Source organism: Scyliorhinus canicula, chromosome 4 (assembly GCF_902713615.1).
Source record: "Scyliorhinus canicula chromosome 4, sScyCan1.1, whole genome shotgun sequence".
Taxonomy (NCBI): domain Eukaryota; kingdom Metazoa; phylum Chordata; class Chondrichthyes; order Carcharhiniformes; family Scyliorhinidae; genus Scyliorhinus; species Scyliorhinus canicula.
In genome coordinates this window covers 155007551-155019684 of record NC_052149.1, presented here as the reverse complement: position 1 = coordinate 155019684, position 12134 = coordinate 155007551, and the positions used below count along the sequence as shown (strand labels likewise).

The following is a 12134-nucleotide window of genomic DNA, read 5'->3' as shown; positions in this document are numbered from 1 at the left end:
AAGTAAGCTGATTCAAACACGAGGATATTGAAAGCAGTGAGGAAGGTGATATGACAGAGTTTGAGTTCCAGAGGGTAGGGGAGTGCTGCCTGAAGGGTGGACTGGAAGGAGTGTAGGACGAGGTGTTGACTATCCTTCAGATCTGGGGGAGAGCCTGCAACAAACAATAGCTAGAGATTGCCACGTTAAAATGGGGTCATACAATGGAAGGTTGAGGGCGTGGATTTTCAAATCAGCTAGTGGAGTTTGGAAACTGCTGGGAAGGAGAGTGGGGTGGTGATGGAATTTTGGAGTAGTTCTAATTTCTGCTGGCAGAGTTCACCTAAAAGAGGGACAACTGTGTAGTGATATCATGATTGTGTTGTAATTCACCGACTGACCACTAGGAGTCTCACGACTATATAAGTGAATGTTAGAGTCAGCTGACTCAGACTGGCTGTAAGAAGTTGAAGTTGAAGAGAGAGATTGCTTGTGCAGGATTTGTCTACTGTCTTGTATATAGTTTACCCACAGTTAATGTTAATAAATCGTTTATAGCTTTAGCTACAAGTGTTCTTGTAATATATCAGGCTTTCCGACAAGAACATTACAAACTGCAGTTGGGGAGGAAGTCGTGGCATGTGATCCTGTAAAGGTGAATAAAACCTGCCTTAGGAACAAATATAAGTGTGAGAAGATAATTCAGGAGCAAAGAATGATTCAATGTTCTACATCCCCAGAATTGCAGTTGGGATGCTCAGCAAAATGGGTCAGAAAGGGCGACATAGTTGAACAAGAGAAAACAGAAAAATGTTAAAGATAAAGGCACTTTATTGAGTGTCTTTAAGACAGAGATAGATAGGTTCTTGTTTAATAAGGGGATCAGGGGTTGTGGGAGGCACTGGAATGGGGATGAGAAACATATCAGCCATAATTGAATGGCGGAGCAGGCCCAATGGGTCCAATGGCCTAATTCTGCTCCTATGCCTTATGGTAAACCAAATAAGGGTGGCACGGTGGCGCAGTGGTTAGCACTTCTGCCTATAGAGCCGAGGATCCGGGTTTGATCCCGGTCCCGGGTCACTGTCCGTGTGGAGATTGGACATTCTACCCGTCCAATAACCCCCATTTCACCCCCATAACCCAAAGCTGTGCAGGTTAGGTGGATTGGCCATAATAAATCGGCCCTTAATGGTAAAAAAAAATTATTGGGTACGCTAAATTTTTAAAAAAGTAATCCAATGAATTCATTTCATTATTTGAAAAAAATAATTTAAAAAGTGAAGGATATCAAATGCTTATAACTTCCTGGTTTGCTTTGTGCAAATTCATGTGATTTGGTTCCTTACCTGCTTGCTGCACATGCCAAAATATCTCCTTGATTTGACTCTGCCAGGTGAAAGGCAAACAATTGTTGCTTTACCACCGACTGCAAAATCTGGGCCGGTTATGTTGAAACAGAGGCAACCCAGATTCATGAAAGGAAAATGTGACAAATCTATGAGGATGTTTTTGAGATGATGATGATGATCGGTGTAGGAGGGCAGCACGGTGGCGCAGTGGGCTAGCCCTGTTCCCTCACGGCACCGAGGTCCCAGGTTCGATCCCGGCTCTGGGTTACTGTCCCTGTGGAATTTCTACATTCTCCCCGTGTTTGCGTGGGTTTTGCCCCCACAACCCAAAGATGTGCAGGCTAGGTGGATTGGCCACGCTAAATTGCCCCTTTAATTGGAAAAACTGAATTGGGTACTCTAAATTTAACAACTTAAAAAAATGGGGAAAAAAATGATCGGTGTAGACAAGTGGAAACCTGTGGATGTAGCGTCTCTAGATTTTCAAAAGGAATTCACGAGGTACCAAGCAAGAAGTTATTATGCAAAATTAGGGCTCAAGGAATTGGGACAATATTAACATGGATTGAGGTTTGATTAATGGACAGAATCCATTTCAGGTGGGCAAGATCTAATGAGTGGGATACCACAAGGTATTTGGACCTCAACTATTAGCAAGTATATCAATAACAGGTGGCACAGTCGCACAGTGGTTAGCACTGCTGCCTCATGACGCCGAGTTCGACCCCGGCCCCGGGTCACTGTGGAGTTTGCACATTCTGACCATGTCTGCATGGGTCTCACCACCACAACCCAAAAAGTTGTGCATGCCACACTAAATTGACCTGAATTGGAAAAAAAATTGAATTGGGTACTCTTAAGTTTAAAAACAAATCTATATCAATGACCTAAAAGTGGGGACCGAGTGTATTGAAGGCAGAGATCGATAGATTTTCAGATATTTAGTGAATCAGGAGATATGGGGCAGTGCGGGGAGGTGGGGGTGGAGGTCACAGATCGGCCATCAGTTAAGTGGTCGATTCCTGCTCCTATTTCTTCTGTTTTTAAGCTATGACAGCAGGCAGGAAGGTTGATTTACCTCGTCAAGAGGCATGCAGGCCAATGATGTGGTAGTCACGTAATCACTACAGTGCAAAAGGAGGCCATTCGGCCCATCAAGTCTGCACAAACTCTCCGAAAGAGCACTCTATCTAGGTCCATGTCCCCGCCCTATCGCCGTAACCCAAAAACCCCACCCAACCTTTGGATACTAAAGGACAATTTAGCACGGCCAATCCACCTAACGTGCACATCTTCTGCACTGTGGGAGGCAACCGGAGCACCCGGCGAAAACCCACGCAGACTCGGCGAGTACGTGTAAACTCCACACAGTCACCCAAGGTCGGAATCGTACCCCGGTCCCTGGCGCTGTGAGGCAGCAGTGCTAACCACTGTTCCACCGTGCTGGTTTCAGGTTTTGACAACGTTAAGTGTTGCAAGCTTCAGCTGATCCACAACTTAAATGTCAAGGCAGGGCAATGCTACCTTTGAATTGGATCTCCCCAGCACTAGAGACTGTCCGGGTGAACGCAGGGGAGGGCTACAGCAGCAACTCAGCAGTCTAAGGGAAACAGAAAGAGAGTGATCAGGAAGGATTGGAAGAGAAACTAAGGAAAGGCTGGGAATTTGAATAGCACAACAGGAAACTTGCAGCTGGGAATCCCACAATCAAAGGCGTACAGATCTAGCGGCACAATTCACATGACTTGCTCGTAGACCTCTGGTCACCAGACAAAAAGAAAAAGAGAATACTGCAAAGCTGCGGGGGAGGGGAGGGAGCAAAGATCAAAGTCTCAGGAAAGATCAAAGCAAAAGAGAACCACGACCAATATTTTGAGAATTTTTAAGTGAAAAAACAAATGTAAGTGCCATCGCATGAAATTTCGAAATAAGATAAATATCTAAGAACTGCTGCAAATCGTGCTCAATTGAACCAAATCAGCCTCAGGCAGCAGACTGACAGTCACTAGCACTCCACTGTTTCCTCACACAATGACCAGTCATGGGTTCACACTTGCTAGAAGGGAAACAAAGCCAGCTAAAGCAGCCACAATAATAGCTCATTCCTACTCGTGAGTTGGATGAATATCTGGGCATGCACAGGTGTGAATGAAAAGAGTGAACAATCAACACAATTCTACTATGCAAGTGCCAAAAAAGACTACTTCAAGTTTCAACCTGACTTGTTTTCCTTCCTGAACTTTAAACACAAATACAGACTTTGCAGTAAGTCTTGTGAAATCTCTTTCTTCCCTATTCACATCATGAGCATTAAGCAAGGGGCATTTGCAGGACAGTGTAAGTGCAATGGTGAGAGGGGAGTGGGGAAAACAGGAAAGGGGCTAATTAGAGCTATGTCATCAGATTAGAATGCAGGGAAAGGTTAAAGGATTGCTTTCCATGTATGATGTCCAGGAGCTCTAAATCCAGCACTGCAGGTGGCCTGACTGTTGAATAACCGCTCCAAAATGAAATGAAATGAAAATCGCTTATTGTCACACGTAGACTTCAAATGAAGTTACTGTGAAAAGCCCCTAGTCACCACATTCCAGTGCCTGTTCGGAGAGGCTGGTACGGGAATTGAACCGTGCTGCTGCCCTGCCTTAGTCCGCTTTCAAAGCCAGTGATTTAGCCCTGTGCTAAACCAGCCCCTTGCTCTCCAATGATCAAACTTATTCTGAGTCTCGACTGGCTCAAATAGTTTGACCTGCTTTTGATTTACATTTGTTACTTTTTAAAATAAATTTAGAGTACCCAATTCTTTTTTTTCCCAATTAGGGGCAATTTAGTGTGGCCAATTCACCTAACCTGCACATCTTTGGGTTGTGGGGGTGAGACCCACGCAGACACGGGGAGAATGTGCAAACTCCACACAGACAGTGACCCAGAGCCGGGTATATTTGTTCAATTTTCTCGATCAGTAAAGAGAGCCTCGAAACTATCGCAAGATTCAACACCCAAAAATTGACTTTGAGCGCGATTCTACGGAAACATTTCGAAGTGTCATTTTGGGCGCATTTGGCAATGTGTTTCACGGCTGCAATGTTGAGATAGAGATTGCTAGTTGATGGCATTTAGCTTTTTTTGTGTCTTTTTTGTGTCTTGTGGGGTTTTCCCCAGTCGAGGTCACACTTTGAAAATTTTCCGGCACTGGGGAGCTGAACGTGCCAGCAAGACCAGTTCCCCACAGATCAGGGCGCTATTTTGAAATGCTGATCTCCAGGTCAGATTGAGGGTGTCCCACATCCCTGATCCCATTTCAGGATCAGGATAACCCCTTTCAGGACCCCCACCTTCACCCTCCCAAACAATCTGTGGTCCCTTCATACCTCCCTCACCCTGCCCTTTCATGGGTATGGCCCCCCTCATGCCATGACCCTTGGCAGTGCCAATCTGACACCTGGGCACCTTGGCACTGTCAGCTTGGCACCAGGGTAGTGTCCCTGACACACAGGCAGTGCCACAGTGGCACTGCCAGGTGTTGGGGAATGCCAGGTACTACCCATCCCTGTCCCCGTCCACCTGGGGAAGGGCTCTGATGGCCTCCAAGCCACTCCCCCCTCTAAGTTGCCATCACGCCTGGTCCCGCTTGTGGAAACCGGCACCAACGAGCGCCCAGTTGAAGCTTTGCAATCGTGGCCGTTGACCCCTGGGTGGTGGTTGAACGCGGCGTCGGGATTTTAAATGAACCTCAGGGCTCATTTAAATACCATTATCTGGATCATGCTGAGCGAGGGTGTGATCCAGATCGTGCCGGGTGTAGCGAGTCGGGTGACCCGCGATCGGCCCGGTGTGAAGCCCAATTTGGGGTTCCACCCGGGTTCACTGGATGCAACACTATGGCACTTTGGGCGGGCTTTGCAGGGTGATTCCTGCCACGTGTTTGGGCTCGATCTGGATCTGTATTCACCCACACTTCGTCATTTCGCTGGAGCTCAAGAAGATTCTCATTGAATTTTCACACAATTTTTTCTGCAGTGGGGGTCAAAAGACGCCGGTGAGCCGGCTCCTCATAGATTGGTGCACCATTTTTGACGGGTGCCCAGATCCCAAAGTTAGATTAAGGGTCCCCCATACCCCCCCAACCACGGACATTGTGACTACCCCTCCCCCATCGCCAAAAGTGGTGGTAGTGTGCCCAAGTGCGAGAAGGAGTGTTGGGGTGCCAACACTCCTGGCCCTGACCACCCAGGGGTCTCTAATGGCCTGGGAGAACACCAATCCCCACCCAGGTTCCATTACAACTGGTCCACGTTTGTGGAGACCATTATGAAACGCCGCCCTGGCGAGGTCTCCCAGCCATTAGCTCCTGGGCACTGGGAGTATCCTGTGAACGCTGGGAGGCCGAGATCCAGATTTCAAGATTTGATTAAATCTCGTGAGGCATTTCGAGGGTGGCAAATCGCGGGAGGCCTCTTGTGAGATTCAACAGCCTCGTCCTGACAACAAGTCTGGCGCAACCAGGCATTTATTCACACCCTTGAAGTACATGCTGGTTTCCACTCCAGGGACGAGGATCGGGATGGGGGGTAGCCATTGTGTAGCAGTGACTCATTTTAGGTATCTGGGGGTGCAGGTGGCTTGAGAATGGCAAGTCTCCGGAAGTTGAATTTTTCAAGTTTGGTGAGGAGGGTGAAGGCAGATTCATTGAGGTGGGATAATCGCCCACTGTGGTTGGCGGACCGATGCAGGCAGTGAAGATGAACATATTACTACGGTTTTTGTTTGTGTCTGCCGGTCTTTTTGCCCAAGGCTTTTTTCAAGGGGGTGCAGAGGCTGATTTCTTTATTTGTCTGGGCGGGAGGGTGGCCAGGATAAGGACGGTGGTACTGCAGAGGGGACACAGTCAGGGGGGGTTAGGCGTCCTGAATTTGACGTATTATTACTGGGCGTTGATTGCAGAGAATGTGCAGGATTGGATTGCTCTCAACTCACATTCTTCCATCCCAACAATACAGTGTAGTATACTTCACTCTCTGGGGCTGTTAGGGCATTTGACAGACTCTCTCATTGGCGAGCTATCGGATGTGCTATCAAGTGTCCACATCTTTCTCTCTATTCCAGAGAGATGCCACTCTGAAAACTAGTTACAAAATGGAGAACATGTTCATTCAGGGGCCTCCCCATTCCCCTCCACAGTTTCACTTACTTCAGCCCCATCTAATGAAGTACAGCCATAAAAATGTGCAGCCAACATCTATTACAACAATCTCTCCAAACCTTTCAAACAATTGCTACTTTGGTATGCTGCCCAACCAAGGCAATCAAAATGAAGGATATTCGATTACAGCAGCTCATGAAAAATATCCTTTGCTGAGGCAGAGAAGCTCTTTTGCCAATGAAACAAAGAAATTAATCAAGTTAATAGGGACCAACACCATCTTTTCCAGAGTTGAATAAGGAGAATTTTGCAGAGCCCCCCCCATAACAATGTAGAACTGAAGCTCCCTCAGAGGAATTTGAGATGTCCAAATTGGACAACACGATTTAAGGGCCTTTAGACCAGTGTTCTTCAAAGTTGGGGGGCGTGACCCGCAGGTGGGTCGCGGGCGGGTGTCGGGAGTGTCGCGGAGCCGTTGTCCGCAGCTGAGGCCCGCCCCGCTATTCTCAGTCCCCAACCGGCCGAATTCCCGACGCCGTATTTCTAATGTAGCCTTCCCGTTCGGGAAACATGTGAGCTGGCTGCGGACTAGGTCCGCTGCCATCACAGTCAGGGGCGGGTCAATCGGAGGGCAGGAGAGGCCTCATTCGGGACTGAGGTTTTGTTGTGCGGGCGGTCCAGGTCAGGCGAGTGGCCAATCGGGGCACTATTTCCATGGTCCAGGTCCGCGGGCTGAGTCCGCCATGGAGGACAGTGCGCATGCACGGCCTCTGGCGGGGGGGGGGGGGGCATATCAGCAGCTGGAGCTGCGAGCTCGAAAGCTACCTGCTAGCCCCTGCAAGGCTGTGAATTCCTGCCGTAAAGGACCACAGTTTTCACGATGCCGTTGTAACATAGTCCCGAAAACAGAGAATCCAGCCCATGATGTTAGATAAATTGGACAGTCTGAATTCTCCCTGTGTACCCGAACAGGAGCCAGAGTGTGGCGACTAGGGGTTTTTCACAGTAACTTCATTGCAGTGTTAATGTAAGCCTACTTGTGACAATAATAAAAATTGTGATTATTAGGTGAGACTTTGCTTGCTTTTATCATAAAGATGGCACCTCTGACCAGGGCCGGTGCTAGGAATTGCGGGCCCAATTAGAAAAGTGATGGCGGGGCCCCTACTCTACAAAAGTAAAAATTTATGTATGTTTATATTTCGTGTAGTATGCTCGTCTTTAACCAAAACAAAACATTAAATGCTTGATATACTAAAATTTTGAAACTTACTTACCCGGGCGGAAGGATTTGGCGGCGCAGGGCTGAAGGATTTGTCGACGGTAATGCGGTGCATTCCCCAAAAGTAAAAACTACCCTATAGTTCCTCTTAGAATACAGAAAAGGCTTCAAACGGTAACTCTTGTCGCCGCTGGCGCGGGGCCCCCTTAAGGTGCAGGGCCCAATTTGATGAAATTGGTCAAATAGGCTTAAAACCGGCCCTGCCTCTGACAATATAGCACTCCTGGAGTACTGAACTGAATGAGCTTCGTGTTCAGGTCAGCTCCTATGTTGGAGCTCAAACCAATAACCTCTGACTCATAGATATGAGTCAAGCCAACACCTCGTACATGGGGTTTGATGGGCTTTGTACATATTGAATGGTATTTTCCGGAATTATTTCTCATCATCCTATGAAGCATATATGAAAACCATCATACTTTATTCACTCTTTGCCACATACGTTTCTGCAAGTACTTAGAAAATAAACATAAGTGTTAAAATTCTGTGCTTTATCAGTTGATCCATCACTTGATCAGTGGTCGCTTTCTCAGGCCAAGAAGACTACGGAGACACCTCCGCCTCACAGCTAAGCAGAATTCTCCGTCGGCAGGACCCTCCGGTCTGCCGGCAGCGCAGCCACACCCGCGGATTTCCCGACGACGTTGGGTGGTCACAATGGGAAACCCCATTGGCCGGCTGCGGGAACAGAGAATCCTGCTGCCGGCAGGGGCGTGCGCGGAGGAACTGGAGAACCGGAGAACCCCAAGATTTTTTCACGATTGACTCTTACTCTCAGAAAACACTTTGAGACACAACCTCATGCTTTTGATAGTGTACAATGAAATAATATCACGGAATCTTTTGAACACTTTTGGAACAAAAATATTAAAATCCAAGAAGGTCGGGTCACTTCGTATTGCAAGTATTCACCGCTAAAACTCAAAAGTCATCGATGTAACTGAAAGTTTCATACAAAAGCATTCCGGACGCTCGTGTTCCACATCAACCAACCATGGAGAATAAAAAGGTAGAGCAACAAAATCACTTTAGTTTGACGTAGCAACCCCTTTTGCTGATTCAGTTCAACCATTCTATAATTAAAGTATACTTTTTAAATAAAGTTAAAACACAAGGGAACTCAGCACCAGTCCTGACATCCATGCCAATTGCCATCTGCAATCGATCACGCTAATGAACTGCTCCTGACAGCCACATACTTCATTCCCACAGACCTGTTATTAGGCTAAGTTGAACTCTGAATTCACCTTCTGCCAGATGTAGTAGCTCTAATTAAAATGCCTCCTCTAAGAAGCTAGATTGTAAAGTACTTTCTCTTTATTCAGATTTCGAGTCAAACCCTGAACCTTCTCTAATGCTTTGCAGCAGGCATACTGATCTCCCTCATGAAAGGGACAAATGCAATCCACAATCACTGATATGCACAAAGTCATAATCCTAACAAATTTGATTGAATTTTTCGAGGTGACTAGGTGCGTAGATGAGGGCAGTGCAGTTGATGTAACCTACATGGTCTTCAGTAAGGCTTTTGACAAAGTCCCACATGGGAGACTGACTGGTCAAGTAGGCACAAGCCCATGGGATCCAGGGCAACTTTGCAAATTGGATCCAAAATTTGCTTAGTGGCAGGAGGCAGAAGGTTGTTTTTGTGACTTGAAATCTGTGTCCACTATATTGGTGTTGGGTCCCTTGCTGTTTGTAGATCTAGACGTGCAAGTAGGAGGCAGGGGCCGGGATTCTCCCCTACCCGGCGGGGCGGGTGGTCGCGGCGTAGCGGTGTGGCGCCAACCACTCCGGCGTCGGGCCTCCCCAAAGGTGCGGAATTCTCCACACCTTTAGGGGCTAGGCTCGCACCGGAGTGGTTGGCGCCACGCCGACTGGCGCCAAAACCAGCGCCAATGGCCTTTGATGCCCGCCGGCCGGCGTCGGGGCTGGCTGAAAAGCCTTCGCCGGTTCACGCATGCGCAGGTGCGTCAGCTGCCGCTGACGTCACCACCGGCGCATGCACAGTAGGGGGTTTCTCTTCCGCCTCCCCCATGGTGGAGGCCGTGGCCGCGGCAGAAGAAAAAGAGTGCCCCCACGGCACTGGCCCGCCGGCCGATCGGTGGGCCCCGATCGCGGCCTGGCCACCGTGGGGGCACACCCCCAGGGTCCGATCGCCCCGCCCCCCCCCCCAAAGACCCCGGGGGCCCACTCACGCCGCCAATCCCGCCGCCACCAGAGGTGGTTTAAACCATGTCGCCGGGATTGGGCTGTCAGCGGCGGGACTTTAGCCCATTGCGGGCCGGAGAATCGCCGCAGGGGGCTCGCTGATCGGCGCGGCGCAATTCCCGCCCCCGCCAATTCCAGGGTGGTGGAGAATTACGGCCACGGCAGGGGCGGGATTTTCGCCTGCGGGGGGTCGGAGAATTTCGCCCATGATGTCTAAGTTCGCAGATGACACAAAAATTGATGACATGATAAATAGTGAGCAGGAAAGCCTTAGATTACAGAACAATATTGATGGGCTGGTCAGTTGGGCAGAACAATGGAAAATGGAATTTAACCGCGAAAAGTGTGAGGTGATACATTTTGGGAGGACTAACAACGCATGGGAATACACAATGAACAGCAGGATGCGAGGAAATACAGAGGAGCAAAGGGACCTTGGGTGCATGTCTATAGGTCCCTGAAAGCAGTGAGACTGGTAGATAAGATGGTTAAGGCATATGGGATTTTTGCCTTTATTAGCCGAGGCATAGAATATAAGGGCAGGGAGGTTACAATGAAGCTGTATAAAACACTTGTTAGGCCACTGCTGGAGTACTGTGTGCAGTTCTGGTCACCACACTAGGAAGGATGTGATTGCACTCGAGATTGCTCACAGACTTAATGTGCCAGAGTCGGAGATTAGGCAAGATGATGAAGGAGATGATGAAGTAGTATGGAAAGACTATTACACATAACACAGACAGGTGGGAAAATTAGCAGAGTACAGCAAAATCTCTAATGTAATTTACCCCAAAATGATCCTCTGTGCAGTTGCCCCATAAAGGATAAGTTCTCCATTTTCCCTGTAGGTGGTACTAGTGATCTGGCGGATGCAGGATCTATGGTACCCCAGATGATGTTAGATATCCTTTGCTGCAGCATTGAATGAGCCAGCAGCATTAAAGCTTAGTCCCCACTGCTGCCCTGAACCCTCACCATTATGCATTACTGCCCCACCCTCCATGTCCTTAAAACAACAACAAAATATGTGTATAGCTGCCCAAAAACGTTGGATATTGTCGTAAATTTGTGAATATGGTACTAGTTAGACCAACAGCCGACAGATTAAGAGTTCAAATGTTACCATGGCAAGTTGAGAAACTGAATTCAATAAATACTGTTGTTTGTAGCAATATAGAACATAGAACATACAGTGCAGAAGGAGGCCATTCAGCCGATTGAGTCTGCACCGACCCACTTAAACACTCGCTCAATATGTATAAAAGCAGGGGGGGTAGAGGGTTGAAAGAAGTGGAATAGCTCTCTGAAGATCTCAATTCTCAACCACAGATGGAAGTAAGCAATGCAAAAGACAAGGCATTTGCAAGCATCTTCAACCAAAATGTTGAATGAATAATTCATCACAGCCATCTGCTGAGATCCCCTATATCAGATACCAGTTTCCTGCAAATTTGGTTAACACTATAGGAGCAAGGGTCATGGGCTGTACTGTTCCAGTACAACACTCAACATGAGCATCTACTCAACTACAAGAGAGATTAGCAGGTCGGCAATATATGACAGGACAATTAAAGTCTATTGCTTTCCTGCCACCAACACACACACACCATAAAATAAATCATTAAAAGTAATTCATAAAGCAGTCACTAACATTGTCAGCCAGCAAAATTTACTTTGCAAGGCAGGCTGCAAGTGGGCACAGTGGTAAGCACTGCTGCCTCACAGCACCAGGGACCCAGGTTCCAGTCCGGCCTTGGGTCACTGTCTGTATGGAGTTTGCACGTTCTCCCCATGTCTGCTTGGGTTTCCGCCGGTGCTCCGGTTTCCTCCCACAGTCCAAAGATGTGTCGGTTAGGTGGACTGGCCATGTCAAATTACTCCTTAGTGTCCAAAGAGGTGCAGGTTAGCTGGGGTTACGGGGATAGGGCGGTGGAGTGGGCCTCGGTAGTGTGCTCCTTCGGAAGGTCAGGGCAGTCTTGATGGGCCACAAGGCCTCCTTCTGCACTAGAGGGATTCTATGATTCAGTTCAGGTTCCATGAGAACCACTCACTCAGTTCCAAACCTCATCTCTCATGGTCCTGTATCAAGCTGTTGGATACCAGGCAAGCAGAAGTAAGTGCACTCAAGTATACCCAGTGCCATCAGAAGGACTGCAATGGATCAAAATGG

The 12134-nt window shown here is 48.1% G+C and overlaps 1 protein-coding gene across 1 annotated transcript in view; it reads right to left on the bottom strand.

Moving 5' to 3' along the window:
• Nucleotides 1–12134, bottom strand: part of n4bp3 (NEDD4 binding protein 3) — a 152653-nt gene that overhangs the window by 46075 nt on the left and 94444 nt on the right. The window lies entirely within an intron of this gene.